At 42.1% G+C, this 23,101-nt stretch overlaps 2 protein-coding genes across 2 annotated transcripts in view; one reads left to right on the top strand and one right to left on the bottom strand.

The window, feature by feature from the left end:
* LOC140204259 (SWI/SNF-related matrix-associated actin-dependent regulator of chromatin subfamily A member 5-like) overlaps positions 1 to 4,534 on the bottom strand; it is a 172,593-nt gene extending 168,059 nt beyond the window's left edge. The window contains exon 1 of the mRNA XM_072270828.1: positions 4,516 to 4,534. The gene's annotated coding sequence lies outside the window, so the exon portion shown is untranslated. The remainder of the gene's footprint in view (positions 1 to 4,515) is intronic.
* The window catches only part of gab3 (GRB2 associated binding protein 3), a 130,126-nt gene that overhangs the window by 40,309 nt on the left and 66,716 nt on the right, over positions 1 to 23,101 (top strand). The window lies entirely within an intron of this gene.

Genomic DNA, 23,101 nt, shown 5'->3' with positions numbered 1-23,101 from the left:
GGTATGCTGTCCCTTGGAGTTAGATGCTCCTATATTTAGTAGTGTGAGGGAAAGTATGCGCGAAGTGTTCTATAGTCTAAACGAATAAAGAGCTTCCAGTGTTTTGTGTGTGTTGCGTTGAATAAAGCTTTGTCATAATTGAGAGTTAGCAACATGTACAGATTCTGAAATGTGGCCATGAGGCTTGCAGCATCCCTGGACGTGAGAGAGTGGGATGAGTAATAGATCCAATTTCCCCCGGGATCAATAAAGTATGACTATGACTATATGTACCTATTTGATGGAATTTGTCAGTAATTGAATAATAGGGTGTTTACTAGGATGTAAGATATTGACCTTTACCACTCACATGAGGTTACTTACAGCTCAGAGTCCACATCTTCAGGACACATTTCCTGGCACTAACACTTTTTCTCGACTTCCTGCTGGTGAAAGTCATTGGAACTCCAATGGGCATCATCTCAAAACCTTGAAATCCATCCTCTCCCATGTTAAGCCAATGAGTGATATTTTCTCAATTGGATGGGCTTTCCATATGCCTACTCGCAGAAACTTGGGCAGTATGGTAGCATAGTGGTTAGCATATTGCTTTACAGTACCAGTGACATGGATTAAATTCTTGCCACTCTCTGTAAGGAGTTTGTACGTTCTCCCCATGACTCTGTGCGTTTCGTCCTGGTGCTCTGGTTTCCTCCCATAACACAAAGACGCACCGATTGGTCATTGTAAATTGTCCCGAGAAAGGTTAGGGTTAAATCAGGGGTTGCTGGGCAGTAAGGCTCAAAGGGCCATAAGAGATTACTCCTCGCTGTATTGCAATAATTTTTTTAAAACTCGAGCACCAATTTTAAGTGGTGCAAGGTAGATTTGCCTGAACTTTGCCTCTCTTGCTGATTAATCCAGCCAGTCAAATGTACCACTGGTGTTAGCTTGATTCTAAAATTCCCAAAGTGAACATGAAGTTAAAAGCTGCTTGGTTTGCAATGAATGAGTGTGCATTACTCATGCATTGCAATCCCCATATCGGTTTTTAGTGCTGTTAAATGCAGACTCCATTATGGCAACTGTAGGGTAGCCAGCTTCTGCTGACCAGGACACGCGTAATAAATATCTTGTCCCATCTTGACCGATAATAAAATCAAGACTGTTGGTGGTTCGGATTCTGATGAAACCTGTGGTCAAGAAACATATTGCAAAATTAACAGAAACACCTTAAAGGACTTCCACCTTATTGTGGTTTTGCACGAAATAAAAATGAACACAGCAAAACACTTACTGTACTTCTTCCCACTTTTATCTATGTAAATAATATTTTACCTATTGCTTATAAGAGCATCAAGACACATTTATCTTTGCTCATCTAGGCAAATCTTTGCAATTCTAACCACAAGGAGGCAAAAAAGGGAAATATTAATAACTACTTGGCAAAACCCAACTAGCATGCTTATTTTACATTGATCTAGATGTCTTTGATGTTTGAGTCTAGCCAATGCTAACTATGCTGTTGAATCAGATGTATCAGCAAGAGACCAATAAGTTGAGTGGCTAACACTCATAAAAGCCAGCAGGCATCTGTAAAATGTACTCAACATGTGTCAAGGTTGGCCCCGTCAGGAAAGTGTTGATGTGAACCATTGTGCCAAAAGGCGTCAATGTCTTCAGAAGAGTAGGAGTGAAGATTAAAATCCATCCTCACTGCATAATTAGGGTCAAAAATACTATTCTCATTGACAAACACTATAATTTGCTTAAATACTGAAATACTTAGCACATTGCAAAGAAGCGAATCCTAAAATGAGGTATGAAATTATGCCTTTGGCTCAATAGAAAGATTCTCTTGTCAAGTAACGAACAATTTTAAGCTGGGTGGGTTCAGACTTTTAATTCCTTTATTATCTGCGCATTCTCTTCCTGTTCTTGCTCTGATACCTGTGGTATGCTTGAAGGATTGGAACAGTGCTGGCAGACCACCAGAACAATAAAATGTAAGCACAGCCTTATGCTAATGTAGGCCCAGATCCATGTGGCTTGGGGTGAGAGTTCTGGGAGTATCCTCAGGCGGTGTGGTCTAAGGTCCTGCTGTGAGTTCCAAAAGGAATTTCACATTGGGAATGGTATCATCCGTTGTGCTTATGGGATGGAACAAAAGGTGGCTTGCAAAACTTGACAAAAGTTGTTAGGTTCCCTGACCAAATGTGGAAGTATTTGGTCAAATATTAAGAGAGGGATGAAACAATGTGGAATTGACCTTAAACACAAGAGATTCTGCAGATGCTAGAACTCCAGAGCAACACACAGAGAATATTGGAGAAACTCAGCAGGTCAGGCAGCAATCAATGGAAATGAAAAAATAGTGGGCATTTCAGACTGCAACCCTGTTTGAGGACTGGAAGTGCGGAGGGGGAAGAAGCCAGAATAAAAAGGTGGGGAGGGGTAGGGGAAGGTGATAGGTGAAGCCAGGTGGGTGGGAAAGATAAAGAGCTGGAGACATAAGAATCTGAATGGAGAGAAAATTGACCATGAGAGAAAGGGAAAGAGGGGCACCAGGGAAGGTGATAGGCAGGTGGGGGAGAAGAGGTAAGAGGCCGGAGTGGGAGTTTCCAGTCCTGAAGGAGGGTCTTAGCCCAAAATACCAACTGTTTAGTCATTTCCACAGATGCTGCCTGACATGCTGAGTTCTTCCAGCATTTTGTGTGTGTTGTTCTTGAACTGATCTTGATTAATCATCACACCAGAAAAAAAGGCCATCTGATTGAATATTTTAGGGAAGGAATCTTTAACAGTTACTATTTCATTATAATCCATTGTCTAACTCAATAATGAAAATCACTTTATTTGTCTAACTAGTTTCATGAAGTAAAAGTTTTATGCAAATATGAAACATTATCTTCCATTCTTTCTAAGTAGAAACTAAACATCAAACTGTCACATTTAGCCATGGCGACAGATCCACTTTGCACAATCTCCTGTTTATGTTCCTTTTCAGTTAAGAACATTTGGTCTTTCCAGATCATATGATATAAGTCTGAGTGTTACACATGGAACAGGATGATCTTTTGTTGACCTTTTTGTTACAAAAGGTTAGGCGTGAACACCACTTGCCAAGACCCTGAAGAATCAAAAGAATTTTCATTCCATTATTTTATTAAAGTTAGAAACATATTTATTTTATCAAAACTATGGCTTCTGGAAAATTTGGTTTGTGTTGTTGAAATGAGAAAACTTCTGGCTAACTGCCCAAGAAAGGAGGCCAACTAGGAAAATATAACTCATTTTTAAAATCAAAAATAATTTATTTATATGTGTTGTATTGCTTGATAGCCTCTAGATTTTAAACATTTCAATACAATACCACTCAGTTCCAGGTGCCTTATGCTGTACTGACATTTGAAAGATTTAAAGAAGTAGTGTTAAATAAACATATTTTGTGGATAATAGTATGCTGTTTCTTCGCACACTGTTTTGCTTTAAATATGATTTGAACGAGGGTGAAGTGTTGGAAGATGTGAATTGTTCAACTCTAACCACATTTAGACTACTTACTGTAAACTTACTTAGGCAGCAACTTTATTTTAATTCTGAATGACATTACACTATCCTTTTTTCCATACTTATTTCAACAGTGGTTTGCTCACTAACCAGTTTCTATTTGATAGTTTGTTGAGATGTGTTAAGGGTGCAACTGTAGATAGTGTTGATGAAAATTATCTAAAATGCTTGTTAGACAATGATGTGAGATGAGTTGAGGGGTTATTACATAGCTGGGCTTCTTTTCTGCCTGAATATAACTATGGACTTAACTTTTATAAGGCTCCGGGGGTTTAAAATTTCTATTCAAATCACTAAAGTGCCAATGGAGAACTGATATGACAGGGCAATCAACCATATGTTAATGTTGAAATGTAATTAAAGAGCTGATGTTCTATTTCTCTCAGCCAGAGAACAATGCCAGAGATAGAAATCTGAGCAGGACCTGCCAACAAAATACTGTTCCCAATAAGCACTTGTAGTAAGTAAAACAATACAATACCCGAAGCTAAAATTATACTACAGTTAGATCAGCCTGAGATTGATATCTGTTGAGTAAGAAGCAATCTTAATATGTTCAGTTCTATTACATTTATTTGGCATCAGGAGAGTTAAATTCTAGGCTAAAAGTCATTCATATTTGCAATAAAATATCTGGCAAAGTAGGTTGCAGATGTGTTTGTATTCACAGAGAAAGCAGAGTAGTCAAGAAAAATAATACTGCAGATATTTTGGGATGTTTACCTCCAAATTTAAACTTTGCTGGATTGGAGTTGGACTGTTACACAATGAAATGTATATGAAATTACTGAAGGTAGATATGTACCACACTGCTTTAGTGCACCTTAAGTATTTCACTTCCTTTGTGTGGTTCATGTAGAGTAACAACATCAATTCTTGAACTGCACAGGCATCTTTGTGGCTTTGCAGTGCAATTCCTTTTGTAACTGTGCTCATAAAGTCTGAATAAAAATTTAAACAACTCACCTCCTTTGTGCTGTTAAGATGATATCGGCCTATTTTCTTCCACAAATCTTTCCCTTTGATAATCTACATTATCTTTCTTTTCCTATAACGGAAATGTTGTTGGAACATCACAGGAGAAATGGTAGATATATATGACTTCAAGCGCACTGGGGCAGTCCCAAAGCTGTGTCAATGACTCCTCCTGCCTTGGATTTGATATCGAGTTGTATAATTCTGACTAAATTGCTTGCAAAATGCATTGAATCCTGCACAGAATTGCTAGTTTTGGCGGCAGAGCAAGCAAATTAATGACTCAAGTCTAAAAACAAGGGAAGTTGGGGGTTGAGTGATTGGGGAAATTCACCTCTTTCCTGCACCTGCTCATCAGTCAGTGTTGTCTGCTGGAAATTATACATGTGTATGAATGTTAGATACATGGGTTATGACCAAAATGGCTGCAATGGCTTACCACTTTAGAGCGAGGGTGTTTATTAGATGCGTCAAAAATCAAACTTACAAAGATGGTGAAAATAGTGAAAAGAAAACTGTCGATATTTACAAAAAGATATCTACCTGAAAACACAGTAATAGCTCCGTATTATTTTCATCCTGTGTCAACTCCTGGCAGTCCCTATCTCTTTTCTACTAGGGCGATGAGGTTTTTCTTACACTAGGACATACCATCTTTAATTATAAATTATGTTAATTTAGGGCTACTCATAAATTAGAATCTGATGCCTTGCATATAGCAGTTACAATGATATTACAATGATATCAGTTACAGTGATATTAAAAATTGTTACTGCTAAAGAGTGCAGCATTACCAGTGGTGAAGGAGGTGAGAAGGAAGAAGAAATGGGGCTGGTGCAATCACCAGACCGGTGTTGTCAGCTGATAACTGAAGTTGGCCATCAAGGCTGTTGGGGACAATGTTGGGGTCCAGAAGAGTATTAATTTTTTTAAAAGCTGAAACATTCCTGTTTTCCAGCAGCATGGAGTGGTTCCCTTAAAGATTACCAATATGATAGCTTGTCCCACTGGACAGAGAAAGCATGGCCTATTGACAATAGCAAACTAGGCCCACACAACAAAAATAGACCATAAGGCTTTTGCACAGAGGCAAGAAGATTCCTTTAGTTTGAAGCAGGAACACTGGCCACTCAGCATGCAAATTGAAAGCAGAATCAGATAGATGGAAGGTGATTAATTATCCTTTCACTGCAGGCAACTCTTTCTACCATGCAATTTACTCAGAGGAAAACCTAATCTCCCTTACCTCACTGACATAATTTGTTTTCCAAATAAACTGCTTCTCGCTATTCCTGGAAGTGATCCACCAGAAAGTCTATGTGACAAGCCGAGCTGTGTACATGTGGAATAATCTAGAAATCCTCAAGCCATCAGAGAAATGGAGGCACACCATATTAATATACATGTATACATTGTCACATATGACACATGCGCATATAGACTTGGACACATATAAATATATATAATGCATGCACAGATGTGCATTTGTATATGTATATGCGACGTAAAAAATTAGAGATTGTACAACTGTCAATCAGATCAAAACAGAGCTACAAGAAAGATAGCAATGCTGGGAATCTGGGCTAATATACACAAAACACTGGAGGAACACAGCAGGACAGGCAGCGCTTATGGAGGAAAATGAACAGTTGACATTTCAAGATGAGACCCTTCATCAAGAGTGATAAATCAGATTAGATTAGTTTATTGCCATATACAGCAAGGTACAATGAAATTCGTTATTAACCCATATGGTATAGACTATGTTTTCAAGATGCCACTGAGTGATAGTGTCCGTCAAACTCATGGCTCAGAATTAGTTATTTTTTTAAGTTTGTACTGAAGGTTTTATGATACTAAATGATCAGAGCAATGTGACTTCAGCAAAATCAACATTCTTCGGCATATTCAGTATTTCAATCGTGAAGAAGGGTCTCGGCCTGAAACTTCAATTGTTCATTCATTTCCATAGATGCTGCCTGACCTGCTGGGCTCCTCCAGCATTGTGTGTGTGTGTTGTTCAGTATTTGCTTCCCCATACACTCTAAAGACGTGTTCTGGAACATCAGAAATTGCCAATGGATTTGTCATGGAGTCAATAGGAGGGGAGGTCTGCTTACCCTTGTCAACCCTCATTCAGAGAGACTATTTTCCTGACAACAGACATCCCACCTCTCCCGGAAGTTCCGGGAGTCTCCCACGTATTAATAGTGGCTCCCTGATGCCCGCAAATTATATACAATGTCCCGGTAATCAATTTTTTTGAGAGCGACCACGAGAGAGCGCGAGAGAGACCGCGAGAGCGAGCGTGAGGCGATCACGAGAGAGAGAGAGAGAGAGAGAGCGTGCCATGGGAGAGTGTTCCAAAAAAAGAAAATATAAATCGTACGTCACCCCAGGCTACACTAAAGTGTACCCCTGCCTAACAGAGGTCAAAAATAATGACAGTGTTGCTCGCTGCACAGTTTGCAACAGTGACTTTTCTATTGCCCAAATGACTGTAAAAGATACGTTGAGGTGAGTTTAACAGGTGTCATTCGTTCATTAGCATAGCTAACGTTATTTAAACTAGCTGGCTAGCTGCTAAGGAGCTATTCTATTGCAGACATCCCACCTCTCCCAGAAGTTCCAGGAGTCTCCCGCAAATTGATGGTGCTACCTCCCTGAAATGAGTTTTTGCAGGGTGGGATGTCTGCGACAACAGGAATGACATCCCAACTCCCAAAGCTGTATGTGGTTAGTCACATCTTAAGAACAGAGCTCTCACTTAACAATTCTGCTGATATTCCCCTGGCTTGGCAGAAACACCATCCGTGCATATAAGGCACGAGTACAGCACACTGGTCAGCATGATGCACCTCATGCCCAACGACTGGATCTGGGTTGGGTCATAGTGGGTGAAATCTGCCTCTATGGTGCACATCAGCCCACTGTCAGCTCACCTAAGACTAATGTCCTGGAGAACGGGCGCCCAAGTCATTTCAGACCCTGTGAGGGTAGAATCTGATGAATGAGAAGATTGTAGTTAAGCAAGCCAAGCGTCCTGACAAACTTACCTCGGCTCAACGAGATTTAGGCAAGTCGATCTTCATTCACTCAGCAGATGATTATACGTTGTCACCTTCCATCAAAGATGAGGTCTTCTTTCAAATCATGAAGCATGTAGTAAAGATGAATCAACCAGATGAGTAGCTCCCTTTCCTTTTCACTCTGCCAAATTAGATTAGATAAGATTTAACTTTATTGTCATTGTGCTGAGTACAGGTACAAAGCCAATGAAATGCAATTAGCATCTAACCAGAAGTGCAAAAGAATAGTATTATTTACGGAATAACTGCGAATAAAGAGTAAGTGCTACAGCATATAAATATATAAGTACTGAGACTGTATAATATGGGCGCAATACTGCTTAGCGCTGTGATGTGAGGTTCAGCAGGGTCACAGCCTCAGGGAAGAAGCTCTTCCTGAGCTTGCTGGTGGGGGAGCGGAGGCTCCTGTAGCATCTACCGGATGGGAAGAGAGTAAAAAGTATATGGTTAGGGTGAGACGCATCCTTGATAATGCTTTTCGCCCTGCCCAGGCAGCGTTTATGGTAGATGTTCTCAATGGTGGACAATTGGGTGCCAATAATCCGCTGGGCAGTTTTCACCACCCGCTGGAGTGCTTTGTGGTCCGATATGGGCCAATTGCCATACCACACTGAGATGCAGTTGGTGAGTATGCTCTCAAAGGTATAGCGGTAAAAGTCCGTCAGTATCCTGGGACAGAGGTGAGCTTTCTTGATGCTCCGCAGGAAATAAAGGTGCTGTTACGCCTTTTTGATCAGGATGGAGGAGTTCAGGGACCAGGTGAGATCATTGGAAATGTGGACACCAAGGAATTTGAAGTTTGATACATGCTCCACTACGGCTCCGTTGATGTAGATGGGAACATGAGTGTGGCTCCTAGCATGCCTGAAGTCCACAATGATTTCCTTGGTCTTCTGGGCGTTAAGGATCAAGTTGTTATCGGCACACCACGCGGCCAGGTGCTGGACAGAGAGCAGGCCCGCAATCAACTCGTTTCCCTCATTCACACGTTGAGAAGGAAACCAGAACTGAAAGATCATTGTGCAGAGCTCATGGAGAGACTTCTCAGGAACAATCATGTCGAGTTAACGCCTTCACCGGACCCCAAAAAGAAAACCAGTATTTGCCTAACTTTGGTGGTCAGCACCACCAGAAATCTGCACTAGTATGAATTGACTTTGATTCAAGTGAAAATTTCAGAGGCAAATCCTTAAGCAATGTACTACTGTGGCATCCAAACCTCTGCTTGGAGTCCTCACACACTTCAGAACTGAGTTCATCACAGTGAAAACAGACATTGAACAAATGTTCCACAGCTTCCTAGTGAGAAAGGATCATCAAGACCACCTTAGATTCTTGTGTTTTTGTGACCACCAATTGGTTTGTGAGCAACACCTGGATTCAGTTTTGCCACTGTCTATAAGGAGTGTGACCAAGTGGGTTTCCTTTGGGTGCTCTGGTTTCCTGCCACAGTTAATTGGTCAGTAAATTGTCCTGTGATTAGACTAGGGTTAAACGGGGGTACAGCTCAAAGGGCCAGAAAGGCCTATCCTGTGCTGTATCTCGATAAATAAATAAAAATAAATATCAAGGCTTGAAGTCCATGCAGCTATTCTAGCAATTAAGATGGCAGAGAGGATACCTGAAGAGCTGGAGACAGAACTAGATGATATCAAGTTCTTTACCGAGAGTAAGGTTGTGTTTTTTTGTTATATATTTAATGAAACAATTGGATCCAATGTATCAGGTGATGAACTCAGGAGAGCTAACGGACTTAGGTACCTACTAATCTCAAGCCAGCCGATCATGCCACATGGGGCCTCCGGGTTAATCAGCTCCCCCTCTCCTCATAATTAATTAGCCTAGCAGGATGACACCCAGCAGGAACAACATCAAGGCCAGTATTTTCAAAGTCAGAGTTGTTAAAGACTGGGTAATAAAACCTTTCAAGACCAGTCTCTGAGACACTTATAACTGATTTTAACTAACATGTGACTGTTGTGATTTACTATTTATTGTTATGTTTATTATTTAGTGTTGCATTTGTTATGTTATGATTGCACTGCCCCTGAGAAACACTGTCTCATTCTGCCCTGCAGAGCTGATGTATGGTTAGAATGACAATAAAGTTTTTTGAATCTTTGAATCTTTGAATCTTGAATTTAATGAAATGATCATTTGATTTTTAGTTTCAGTAGTTACATTTGACAGCTTATGTATACCAAGCAGAGAGTGCTCTGGCCTCTAGAGCGGAATTTTGTTTTGAATTTAGTTCATTTTGTATGAACATCACTTCCTGTGCGTAAGCTTTATTTTATATAATTTCCTGTGTGGATTAATTTAGATTTCATTTTGAAGCACACGATGGAAAGGCATCTGTGCCACCCTCTCTTTATTTGCCCTTGAAACAGCAATCTCTATGAGTCCGCCAATGGGTTTTGACCCGAAGTGTCTTTTGTATTTGTTGTGTTTGTGACCTGGTTACACAACAATGCTATTAATAAAAACACTGGAGACCGGAGCTAAGGTTCATGGTTCTTTACTGGCAGAAACCGAACTCAGCACACACATACAGATCAATATGCGCCTAATAGCGCATGCAATGACATGTCCCTACAACATAAAGTAGTCCCTTATTATACTGTAGGCCATACAGTGCACTCCTCCCCTTTTATTTTAATAGTGTATCAACTGTTTTATTTTACTGGGTCATTTTGCTAAACAAATATGTCTACCCTTAACATACAAATGCTTACCATTTGTTTACTTAGTAACTTAATATCAAATCATAACAAAGTAACATAATAATACAAATTATTACAAGCCCCTTTTTTCCCTTTTGGCTTTTTTACTTTTTTTACTTTTGGTCTAAGACCCATTTATAACTCAAGTCTCTGGGGAGGTCTCCTCTGCCTCTCCGGGTAACGTCTGACTTGAAATGTTTGCTTCGGGGAATAAGTTTCCACAGGTAACTCAGGTGGGTCCTCAGCACTGATGACAGGCTCATCGGCTGATGTGGTCACAGCAGGAGTGTTTGTTTCTACGTCCAGGGAGTTCGGGCAAGGCGTTGTCATGTTTTTCACCTGAGCATCCAGGATTTGGTCCACTTGCCATCTCCATACGTTCTCTCCCACCTGTACTCTGTACATCAGTGGCCCGTCTATGGCGGAAATTATACCCAGCTGCCACTTTTCAGTCTGGTCATCACGTGCAAGAACTGACTGTCCCACACTGAAGCTCCGTGTTGACTTAGCATTCAAGTGTTTGAACTGTCTGTTCTCCACATCACGCCGGACATCTGGTTTGAGAAGATCCATGCGGGACCTCAGGTTCCTGTTCAGAAACATCATCACTGGAGTCTGGTTAGTGGTTGCATGTACTGCATTATGATAGGCAAGGAGGAAGTTGTCTATCTTGTGTTGTAGTGGTTGACTTTCACTGTCCCTTGCCTTGAGGGCTTTCTTGAATATTTGTATAAAACTTTCTGCCAAGCCATTTGTGGATGGATGGTAAGGAGCCGATGTAAAGTGCTTGATTCCATTGTTCTTCACAAAACCTTGGAATTCTTCAGAGACAAAATGTCATCCGTTGTCTGTGCAGATTTGTTCTGGTATACCATTCCTGACGAACATGGCCCTCAGCACTGTAATGGTCCTTTCCGATGTGGTTGTCTTCATTTTGATGACCTCTGGCCATTTGGAATGTGCATCAATGGCGATTAAAAAGATAGTTCCAGCAAAGTTGATATGCACTCGTTGCCATGGTGATGAGGGCCACTCACACGGATGGAGAGGGGCTTGTGGTGGTGTGTTCTGGATCTTTTGACACCCAGAGCAGTTCTTGGTCACGTCCTCAATCTGTTTATCGATTCTGGCTACCACACATAGGCACAGGCAGGACTTTTCATCTTCACGGGACCCAGGTGCCCCTCGTGCAGTTCCCCCAGCACTCTGGTGCGTAGCTTGGGAGGAATCACAACTCATGAGCCACACAGTAGTGTTCCCCAACACACTGACAACTGCTCCTTCCTTGCTGAGAAGGCTGAAAACAGTGTGTTACCCCACGCTGGCCACCCCCTTACCACGATGTCATACACTTTTGACAACATGGGATCATTGTGCGTTTCTCTTTCAGTGAGGCTGTTTGTCACTGGTAATCGTTCAACTATTGTTGGGTGAAAAACCTCTGCTGAACCTATTTGTATAGTTATCTCGGAAGTCGGCAGTGGTAAATGTGACAAATCATCTGCATTGCTATGTTACTTGGTCCCCTTGTGTTCAGTGTCATACATGTGACCTCCTAAGAAAAGAGACCATCGCTGCAGCCTTTGTGCTGTCATCACTGGAACACCTTTCCTTGGACTGAAGATTGACACGAGAGGCTGATGGTCAGTCAACAGGGTAAACTTTTGGCCATACAGGTAGTGACTGAATTTCTTGACTCCCCACACGAGGCTTAGGGCCTCTTTGTCAATCTGTGCGTAGTTACGTTCAGCTGAAGTTAGCATTCTTGAGGCAAAGGCTATTGGTTTTTCAGAGCCATCTGGAAACTTGTGCGATAACACAGCTCCTATCCCATGGGGCGAGGCATCACAAGCCAGTCGGATTGGCAAGGAGGGGTCAAAGTGCGTGAGCACCCCTTCTGAAGTTATGAGTCTTTTAGTTTCTTGAAACGCCTTCTCACAGCTCTCAGTCCACTTCCATTGTGTCCCTGTCTATAATAGTGCATTTAGTGGGTATAGAACTGTGGATAGGGTAGGCAAGACCTTGTGGTAATAGTTCACTAGTCCAAGATACGCTCTCAGCTGAGACACATTTTTGGGTGGTGGTCCCTTAAGCACCGCTTCTATCTTGTCTTGAGACATGTGTAAGCCATCCTTGTTGATCACATGCCCACAGTATGAGATTTCCTTTTTGAAAAACTCACATTTCTGTTCATTAGCTCTGAGCCCATATTCTCGTAACCTGGTGAGCACTTGTTCAAGCTTAGAAAGATGTTTGCTGTCATCTTTGCCGTGACAATGATGTCATCCAGGTAACCCTGAGTCCCTGGAATCCCCTGCAGGACCTGGTCCCTTGCCCTTTGCCAGGTTGCAGGAGCTGATACTATCCCAAACACCAACCTGTTGTACTGGTAAAGTCCTTTGTGTGTATTTATTATCAGGTATTTCTTGGATGCTTCATCAATTTCCATTTGGAGATAAGCCTGGGTCAAATTTGATTTTTGTGAAATGTCCCCCTCCTGACAGGGAAGCAAAGATGTCCTCAATACGAGGGAGTGGATACTGTACTGTGCAGAGAACTGGGTTAACAGTCACTTTTAAATCACCAAATATGCACGCCTTGCTTGGTTTTCCTGGTTTTGTGCTGGAGGTTTTCTTCATCACTGGAACAATAGGCGTGGTCCATTCTCTCCAATCCACCTTTGACAGGACCCCAGTCTGCTCCAGGTTTTTTAGCTCCGCCTCCACTGTAGGACGGATTGCGTATGGCACTGGTCTGGCTTTGTGAAATTTTGGACATGCATTTTTCCTCAATCTCAATCCTTGCCTTCATGTCCTGAAGTGTTCCTTTTCCTTTCATGAACATTTCCTCAGTCATCAAGTATTTGTGACAGTCTCTCAGATATAGTCTTGTTGCCCTCCTTTGCTGACACATCTAGTGCCTTGATGGTGGGTGCCAATCCAACTGGATTTTCCTGAGCCATTCATGTCCCAGCAATGGTGGTCCTCCATTTTTCAGTACACAGAGGTTCAGTTGCTGTGTTTTATCTCCGTAGGTCACTGTCACTTTAATTTTGCCTTCAGGATGCACCTTCTGTCCTGAGTTTGTCTTTAGTAGAAGTTTAGATCATTTCAGAAGTATGTGCGAAAACAGTCGTTTGTAGTCACGTACAGAGATCACTGTTAAAGCTGAGCCTGTGTCCAACTCCATTTTCAGTCTGTCACCTGCCACTTGTGGAGTGATCCATATTACTCTTCGATGATCTGTCTCTTTCACGCTGTGAAGTTGCCGACAAGACAACTCACTCTCATTGGAGTCATTTTCATCAGAGCTGCTTTCATCAGAACTGCCTTCTTTCATTTTGTGTACCTTGTTGTATTTTCCTTTCTGGGGTTTCTTGTTTCCCTGTATTTTGTCCTTTTTCTGCTGTTGACTAGCTTTGCATACTCTGTCAATGTGGCCCTGTTTGCCAGTTTCTGCATTCTTTGTCTTTAAACCAACAGTCATCCGGGTCATGTGACCTGCTCCCACAACAGTAACATTTCTTTCCTTCATTTCTGTTCAGTGACATTTTATTTGTAACATATTCCAGAGATTTTTGTTGTATCTCTGAAGCACCCCGTGCTGCTGTTTCCAATGATATTGCAATGTTCAGCGCCTTCTCGAATGTGAGGTCTTTTTCACACAGGAGCTTCTTCTGTGTGGTTTCACAGTGCATGTCACACACTAACCTTTCCCTCAATGTGTCCAATAGACCAGCTCCAAATTGACAATGTTCTGATCATTTGCGCAATTCAGCGCAATATTCAGAAATGCTTTCAGTTTTGCTCTGATTCCGATTGTGAAATTTAAATCTTTCAGAAATTACCAGTGGTTTGGGGTTTAAATGCTGTTGGAGAGTGTCTACTATTTGCTTGAACGTTTTGTCGGCTGGCTTTTCAGGGGTTAACAAGCTCCGTAGCAGCCCATTTGTTTTTGCTCCCATAATAATGAGTAAGACACTGGCTTTCTTTTCATCCTTAACACTGTTAGACTCACAATATAACTCCACTCTTTCAATGTAAGTTGCCCAATCCTCAATGCCACTATCAAATGGTTCTAATCATCGCCATCTTTGTTATATTAATTAAGTCCCATTCTCCCCTTATTTTCCTTTCTGACTCACGTGTCCTTTTTTCTAGCGCCACGAGCGCACTCCGTCTAGATGTGTGTGTGTGGTGTGTGTGTTGCTCCTTTTTATCTCCCCTCTGGGGCAGGCAGACCCTCAGCCCCTGGGGGTCAGCGCCGGCTGTGGTCTCAGCTGGACGTTCTGCGGCCTCGACTGTGTCTCTTGGTCTCCTGACGTTCCTGACCCCGGCTGTGCTCCCGCTTCCTTTCAGATTCGCGGCCTCACTCTGCCTCCTTCTCCCACTTCTTGGCTCGTTCCTTGTGCTCTTCTTCTGAGTGTCGTTATCAATTTAAAACATGGCGTTCCAATACGATGTGAGTTCATTAAGCTCGTCGCCAATCTGTCGTGTATGTGGCCTGGTTACACACCAATACTATTAATAAAAACGCTGGAGACGGGAGCTAAGGTTCATGATCCTTTACTGGTAGAAACTGAACTCGGCACACACATACAGATCAATACGCGCCTAATAGCGCATGCAACGACGTGTCCCTACAACATAAAGTAGTCCCTTATTATACTGTAGGCCATACAGTGCAGTATTCTTTTCTATGAATGTTGCCTGGCCTGCTGAGTCCCTCCAGCATTTTGTGTGTATTCCTCAGATCTCCAGCACCTGCAGATTTTCGATTGTCTATGAGTCTTAAGTTTTGTTAATATTTATCAATAAATAAGAGTAGAAGATGGTGGCGCGATGCAGCTGGCAGCGGCCACTCTGGTGAATGATATCTGTTATCTGTCAAGTAGGATGCCGTGCACAATCCTGATTTGGTGGAGACAGACATAAGAGCACGGAGGAACATCTGGTGAAACTTCTGAAATGCCTGCTTCGCTGCCGCTGCTACTGTGTGATCCAGAATCTCCGGAGGGGAAGGCCCTGAGTCCTCGGCTTTGCTTGTCGATCAGCAGCCTGGGCGGGGTCGAAGCGCTCGGCAGAGAATGGTGCTCGGTGCTGGGTGTCAGAGGGCTGGTCGGAGGCTCGAAGTTTTTGGACGGACTCAGAGTCGGCTGCGGTTGGGTGCTTCCAATGCATCGGCATGTCTGCAGCGCTTGGAGGTTCGTGGCAGGGAGAGTTTCTCCCTTTTACCGTCTGCGTGAGATGATGGGGCTATTGGGACTTGAGACTTTTTTTTACCATGCCCATGGTCTGCTCTTTATCAAATTACAGTATTGCTTTGCATTGTTATAACTATATGTTATAATTATGTGGTTTTGTCAGTTTAGTCTTGGTTTGTCCTGTGTTTCTGTGATATCTTTCTGGAGGAACATTGTATCACTTTTTAATACATGCATTTCTAAACAACAAAAAACGAGGACTGCGTGTCCTCATAATCTAATCTAATCTAAATGTATTTTGAAGGAAGTATTTGTTTATTGGTTATCATTATCAAATATCATATGATACACAGCATAGTTATGGAGTATTCTGTATGTGTATTACCTTGGTTAATACTGATTGCAAGACTAATCAACAGTATTAGTATATTCTGGTGCGCAATGAGTCTGTGTTGAATTTAATGTGCATTTTACTTAACTTCCTGCAGTTTCACACGTAAGATCTCATTTTAAACCCTGAAGGAAGCTTACATTTTGGGTTAATCTTAAGAAGGTGTTTAACTCAAGGGAGGGAGGAGCAGATGGCAGCGCAGCGCAGCGCATGCGGCCGTTCCGAATGATATCGTATCTGTGAAGTAGGATGCCGTGCACAATCCTGATTTGATAGAGACAGACGTGAAGGAGCACAGAGGAACATCTGGAAAAACTTCTGAAATGCCAGCTTCGCTGCTGCTGCTACTGTGCGATCGAGAATCTCCGGAGGGAAGGCCCCAAATCCTCAGCCTTGCCTATTGCCTGTTGCTGGGGCCGGGGTCGAAGCGCTCGGCAGAGATGGTGCTCGTTGCATCAGTGTCAGAGAGCTGGTTGGAGGTTCGGAGTTTTCGGACGGACTCAGAGTCGGACTGTGGTCGGATGCTTCCGGGATGCTGCATCGGCAAGTTTGCGGCGCTGGAGGTTTACCATCTGCGTGAGATGATGGGACTTTCGAGAGACTTTGAGATTTTACAGTGCCCACGGTCTGTTCTTATCAAATTACGGTATTGCTTTGCACTGTTGTAACTATATGTTATAATTATGTGGTTTTTGTCAATTTTTCAGTCTTGGTTTGTCATGTGTTTTCTTTGGTATCATTCTGGAAAAACATTGTATCATTTCTTAATGCATGCATTACTAAATGATAATAAAAGAGGACTGCGTGTCCTCATAATCTAATCTAATCTAATTTAAACTTAGTGCGAGGCAGTAAAGTGAAAAGATAACTCGACTTCAAAGGCATTGGCTGCAGACTGAAGATGCATTTAATGCCATAGTTGACAATGTCTTAAATTTAGCTGGAGATGCCACTGCTGCCTTCACTGGAAAATTCCCTAGATTTACTACTCTGAGTGGAAAAAAAATCTTCTTGTCTATTTCCTGAATGGCTGACCCCTTATTTTTAGGCTGTGACACCTGCTTCTAGTCATATCTCCCAGGGGAAATATCAACTTCGCATCTACCCTGTCAAGCCTGTAAGACTTTTGTGGGTTACAATGATACATCAACCAAGGAATTTGTCTGGTGTACCTTTGCTGCACCCTATTGCGAAGGTAGCTTTCCTCTGGTAAGGAGAACAGCAGTAGACACAATATTCCAAATACCATCATATTGGCCTTATATAATTAGAACAAGACATCTCTTCTCCTGTCGTGAAATCTTCTTGCAATAATTACCAACAAACTGCTTGTCTTCCTACTTCCCTGCAGCACCCATGCATTAAATTTTAGAGGAACTCAAATCCCTGGATATGAAACCTTTTCAATCATTTACTATTTTAAAAATGGTTTCATTGATAAAAATTGGTTATTTTCTTTCCATTTAAGTCCATGATATACAATATGAACCATAATTATATGAAAAGGTCACAGACTCCTCTATCACACAAGAGCACAGGAGGAAGTGGTATCAGAGTAGATAATTACAACTTTAACCACCTGCTGCTCCATAAGAAGGCTTTGGTCTTATCCTTTCCATTAAAATTCTTGTTATTTAACTATCCAGACGTTAACAGTTGATCTTTCAGTATAATTGAGAATTCAAATTTCAAAGTAAACTTTATTATCAAAGTACATATATGTCACCATGTACAACCCTGAGATTCATTTTCTTGTGGGCATAGCCCATAAATCTATAGAATAATGACCATAACAGAATCTGTGAAAGACTGCCCAACTATGGCTTTCAACCAGAATGCAGAAGACATCAAACTATACAAATACTGAAAGACAAAATAATAATAATAAATAAATAAGCAATAAATATTGAGAACATGAGATGAAGAGTCCTTGAAAGTGAGTCTATTGGTTGTGGAACATTTCAATGATGGGGAAGTGACTTTGAGTGAAGTTATCCCCTTTGGTTCAAGGATTTGATGGTTGAGGGGTAATAACCATTCCTGAACATGGTGGTGTGAGTCCTGAGGCTCTTTTACTTTCTTTCTGATTGCAGTAGTGTGACGAGAGTGTCTCCTGAGTGGTGAGGGTCTCTGATGACGGATGCTGCTTTCTTGCGACAGTGTTTAGTAAAATGCTCAATGGTTCAGAATTCTTCTGGACACTGGAAATTCTTAAATGCTGTTACTACTTTACAGCCTAGAATTTCTTTCATTTAAGGCAATACTTACATGTTTTACACTACAGGATTTGTTCAGGGAAAAAATTACATAAGTAATTGGATGGCTATTAAATTCTTCAAACTATAACATGTACTAATACAGAGACATAACTAACTGTACGCAGCTTCATCTTCTGCTAGTCTGCATCCTATTTCTGTAGATTTCATTGGTGTTTTTATGACCTGTTGTGGCTTGCCAGTCTTACAGAAGCAGACCTTCGGAAAATTCCTGAGCCTTGCTTTGTCATGACATAAAGATGACCTGTTGGTCTGATTTTCAGGGCTCTCCTTAGGAGCAAGGTGCAGGGGTGGGAGAGAGTGGAAGTCTCAGAATAAGACAGGAGTGATGTTAATCTTGATCATAGTTGGGGGCAAGAATGTTCTGTTTTTACAGCTTCCCCTCACAACCCTTCGTCCTCTGGATCTCACCTCCCACCCATCCCAATTCCAAACCCTTAACTCTAATCACAATCTGATTTACCAATTGCATCCTGACATCACAAAGCCAATTGACACTCAAGTATCCTAACCCACAACTCCACCTCTTTCCTCATGATATCTTTGAAGGCCAGTTTCCCTCCTCCCTACAGAAATATCTTTCCCCCCACTCTCTCACCCAGCCTCGTTTGCAACAAACTAAAATTATGACTTACCTGACCTAGTCCACGAGCAATGCAATGGGACGCCAAGCTGAGGAAAAGCCTTTGAATGCCTTTTATTGCATACGATAATCTTGGTCTAATCTGCAGTAGAATCTTTAAGCAAGGGTTCAGCCCAAGCATAGAATAGCCTGCCATTAAAAAAAAAAGGTTGAAAATGTTTTTAAATTACTAATGAATTTCTGGGCCCAATTACTACCTAGATGAACATAATCATGTTTCACATGAAATGCAAAGCAAAGCAAATCATCACCACTTTATTTGCCACATTATTAGTGGCCAGGATCTTTCATTTGTCAACCTCATAGCAATCTACAATATCTGGCATCAAATGGTCTGTATTTTTTAAATCTATGTCCTGATGGTGAATGCTGCTTTGGCGTTAAAAAGAAACATATCTATTTGGTTTTATATTTGCAACCAGTCATTCCATTCCCTAGATTTTGCAGCTGCGACTTTAACTAGTTGTCAAACAGAAGGCTTTTCGGAGCTTTTTAGTCTAATAACATGAAAGCTGAATTTATTATGTAAGCAAAACTAAAAAAAACAGTAAGCAGAACACTGGAACTCTATTAAATTTAAGCAAATGAATGAATAAGTATTGGACAAGCAACACAGAAACCAAAATTTGAATGTCTGACATTAGGTCTGAAACTGTAAAGCAAGGCAAAAGATTACCCAATCTTTTGCTGCTGTTGCCTTTGTTTCTTAACAAACTTGAACATTGTCATCTGATTCTGGGTCAGCAACTTTTTTTAAACTTCCTTTTTCATGTATTTTTGATAAATATAATCAGTTTCCTGTTGTAGGAAATTGTTAACCAGAAAAAAACACCTTTTCTTCTGATTTCCCAGGTCCTTACAGGGAGTACATGAACTAAGGTTGCATTTCCTTTAAAAAAGCACAAATTCAGCAATGTGAAATATTGAGTGCTTGCTTGTCACATTGAACATGACAGTCGTATTCTGTCACCTGACAATACTTCATTCTCAAAGGATCAGCAATGGCTGTGTTAATAATAGAACAGGAACAAGAGAAGCTGCTGACCATCTTACTGTATCAGACACACACAGCACACTGCTGGTAAGTGCAGTTATTTTAAGTGGACAGAATCACACAAATCTTGTAAGGCTGACAACAACTGTGCAGCTTTCATCATGCTGAATTGCAGCAAGATGCACGGGGATTACAAAAGATAGTCCTGTGCTGATGTATTTGCATAATTCTTGAAATTATCATGGGTTCTTAAATGCAAACCCAGAAAGAAGACGAAGAGCTTTACGTGACACATATAAAAGGAAACGTTCCTGAGAGCTGTAAAGACTGGGTCATTCTGGGTTTGAACCCTCATTATATGTTCTGATTACTCTAAGTGTGGGCACATGGCCAAGCGGTTAAGGCGTTCGACTAACGATCTGAAGGTCGTGAGTTGGAGCCCCAGCCGAGGCAGTGTGTTGTGTCCTTGAGCAAGGCACGTAATCACACAGTGCTCTGCGATGACACTGGTGCTAAGCTGTATAGGTCCTAATGCCCTTCCCTTGGACAACATCGGTGGTGTGGAGAGGGGAGACTTGCAGCATGAAGACTTCCCAGGCGCAGATCCATGGTCTTGCAAGACTAACAGATGCCTTTATTACTCTAAGCTGAGGATGGAAACAAGAGTCAGGCTCCACCAGGGACACAACCCCTCCCATCACCGAGGACATCGTCAGAAGGCAGTGCATCAAGAGGGCAGCATCCATCATTAAGGACTCTCACCAATGCCCTCTTTTTGTTGCTGCCATCAGGGAGGAGGTATGGGTGTGTGATCCCACACTCCAGGTTTTAAGATTCTTCCCCTCTGCTATCAGATTTCTGAACAGTTCATGAACCCATAAACACTACCTCGCTATTCCTCTTTTGCAGTGCTTGTTTGGCTGTTTATTCATTTATTTATTGTAACTTACGGTAATTTTTATGTCCTGTTTTGTACTTCTGCCACAAAACAACAACAGGATTGATAGTAAAACTGATTTTGATTCTGAAACTAGCAAGTGGAGGTAGAATCGTGACAATCGTAGTCATATTTATACTACAGAAACAGGCCTTGCCAGCCATCAGTTGCCCAGCTACACTATATTAATGAAAGCAACACACACAAAATTGTGGAGGAACTTAGCAGGTCAGGCATCATCTATAGAAAGGAGTATAGTTGATGTTTCAGGCCAAGACCCTTCAGCAGGACTGGAAAATCTGAAATGAGGTGTCAGAGTGAGAAAGTGCGGGGATGGGAGGAAGAAACACAAGCTGATAGATGAAACTCGGAGGAGGGGTAGGAGTGAAGCGAAGAGCTGTTAAGTTGATTGGTGAAAGAGATACAGGGCTGGAGAAGGAGGAATCTGAAAAGCGAGGTCAGGAGGCGATGGGAGGAAAAAGGACAGGAACACCAAATGAAGGTGATGGGAAAGTAAAGAGATAAGGTGAGAGGTAAAGGGGAATGGGGAATTGCGGAGGAGAGAATTGGGGCATGACCAGAAGTTTGAGAAATTGATGTTCATGCCATCAGATTGCTAATATAAGATGTTGCTCCTCCATTCTGAGTGTGGCCTCATCGCAACAATAGAGGAGGCTATTGACTGACATGTTGTAATAGGAAAGGGAAGTGGAATTAAAATGGGTGGCCACTGGGAGATCCCACTTTTTCTGGCTGACGGAGTATAGGTGCTCAGCAAAGCGGTCTCCCAATCTGCTTAGGGTCTCACCGATATACAGGAAGCCACAGCAGGAGCACCAGATGCAGCAGACGCACTCACAGACTCACAGGTGAAGTGTCTCCTCGCCCAGAGAGACTGTTTGGAGTCCTGAATGGTAGTGAGGGAGGAGGTGTAGGGGCAGGTGTAGCACTTGCTCTGCTTGCAAGGATAAATGCCAGGAGGGAGATCAGTAGTGAGGGACGAATGGACAAGGGGGTCACATAGGGAGCGATTCCTGCAGAGAGCAGAAAGCGGGGTGGGGGGGAGGGAGAGATGTGCTTGGTGGTGGGATCCTGCTGGAAATGGCGGAAATAATGAAGAATTATGCACTGATGCGGAGGTTGGTGGGCTAACAATGCTAATCTCATTTGATTTGATCCACATTTTCTCATGTTCCATTCCACCCCCCCCAACCCCCCAGGTTCTATGGCTCAACCGCACATGAGAAGCAATTTACAATGGCCAATTAACTTACCAGCCTGTATATCTTTTTGATCTTGGAGGCATGGAGAGGAAATGTGCCTCTGCCACATAGATAGCACTGGAGGTCAGGAATGGACACTAGACCCTGTCAAGTCAAGTTTATTGTCATTTAACTATATACATGTATACTGTCAAATGAAGCAATGTTTCTCCGGAGCAGGCTGTAAAGCACAGAAGACCCATATCACACACAATAACTTAGGAAAGTAAGGGTAAAATCTACAGATGAATTACACTGCTGGGGCTGTGAGGCAGCAGCTTTGCTTAAGGGTTGCAATGTTCTTCCTCTTAAACATAGTCCTAAACACATACATGTACATGTTAATGTGTGCACATGCATTGTTCTCTTTAAAAAGCACTCGCATTTAAAGTCTTCACCCTGGACAGTGCTTTGATGCTCTTGTTTCCATCCTTTTTACCCATGGCTTTTGCTGGAGAATGATACAGAGTGGGCATTGGACAAGACCAGTACTTGAGTACCGTGTAGTGCCCTCCAATGTCAAATAGCCTAGTTACATTCAACATCCAAATCTAATAGTACCTTATTTTCCCATCTGATCTCCATCACTTATCGTTCTTAAGAAGGAGGTAATGAGGTATGCTTTTGAACCACTACAATGTGTGCGAAGGCTCTCCAGTGGAGAGGTAAGGATTTCAAGATGCTGGCCCATAGTAAAATTAACTGTTAGAAGAGGACAGTGATTGTGTGGATCTCTGAAACTGCAGTGCAGAATGACCTTTGAGGGAATGGAGAAGACTGAGGAAACATCTCCTTTTTCTTCTTCGGCTGTCCATCGATTTCGATGAGAGTTTTTCTTCTACTCCAGCGCGTCTTGCACAGTAACAAGACAGATGGTGTCGTGCCCCCACCATACAGTCTCTCTGGGCTTCCAAATCTGATGCTAAGTGGTACACAGGAGTGTAACAGACCTTGCGGATAAGGAAGCTGCCCCGCACTGACAACTAACTAGTCCAGTGATGCTGTCCGCTGACCAGCACTCTGGTTCCTCCGCATGCCACCAAGGTGGCTGTACCATTG

This window comes from Mobula birostris, chromosome 10, assembly GCF_030028105.1.
Source record: "Mobula birostris isolate sMobBir1 chromosome 10, sMobBir1.hap1, whole genome shotgun sequence".
Classification (NCBI taxonomy): Eukaryota; Metazoa; Chordata; class Chondrichthyes; order Myliobatiformes; family Myliobatidae; genus Mobula; species Mobula birostris.
This window is presented reverse-complemented; position numbering and strand designations above follow the sequence as displayed.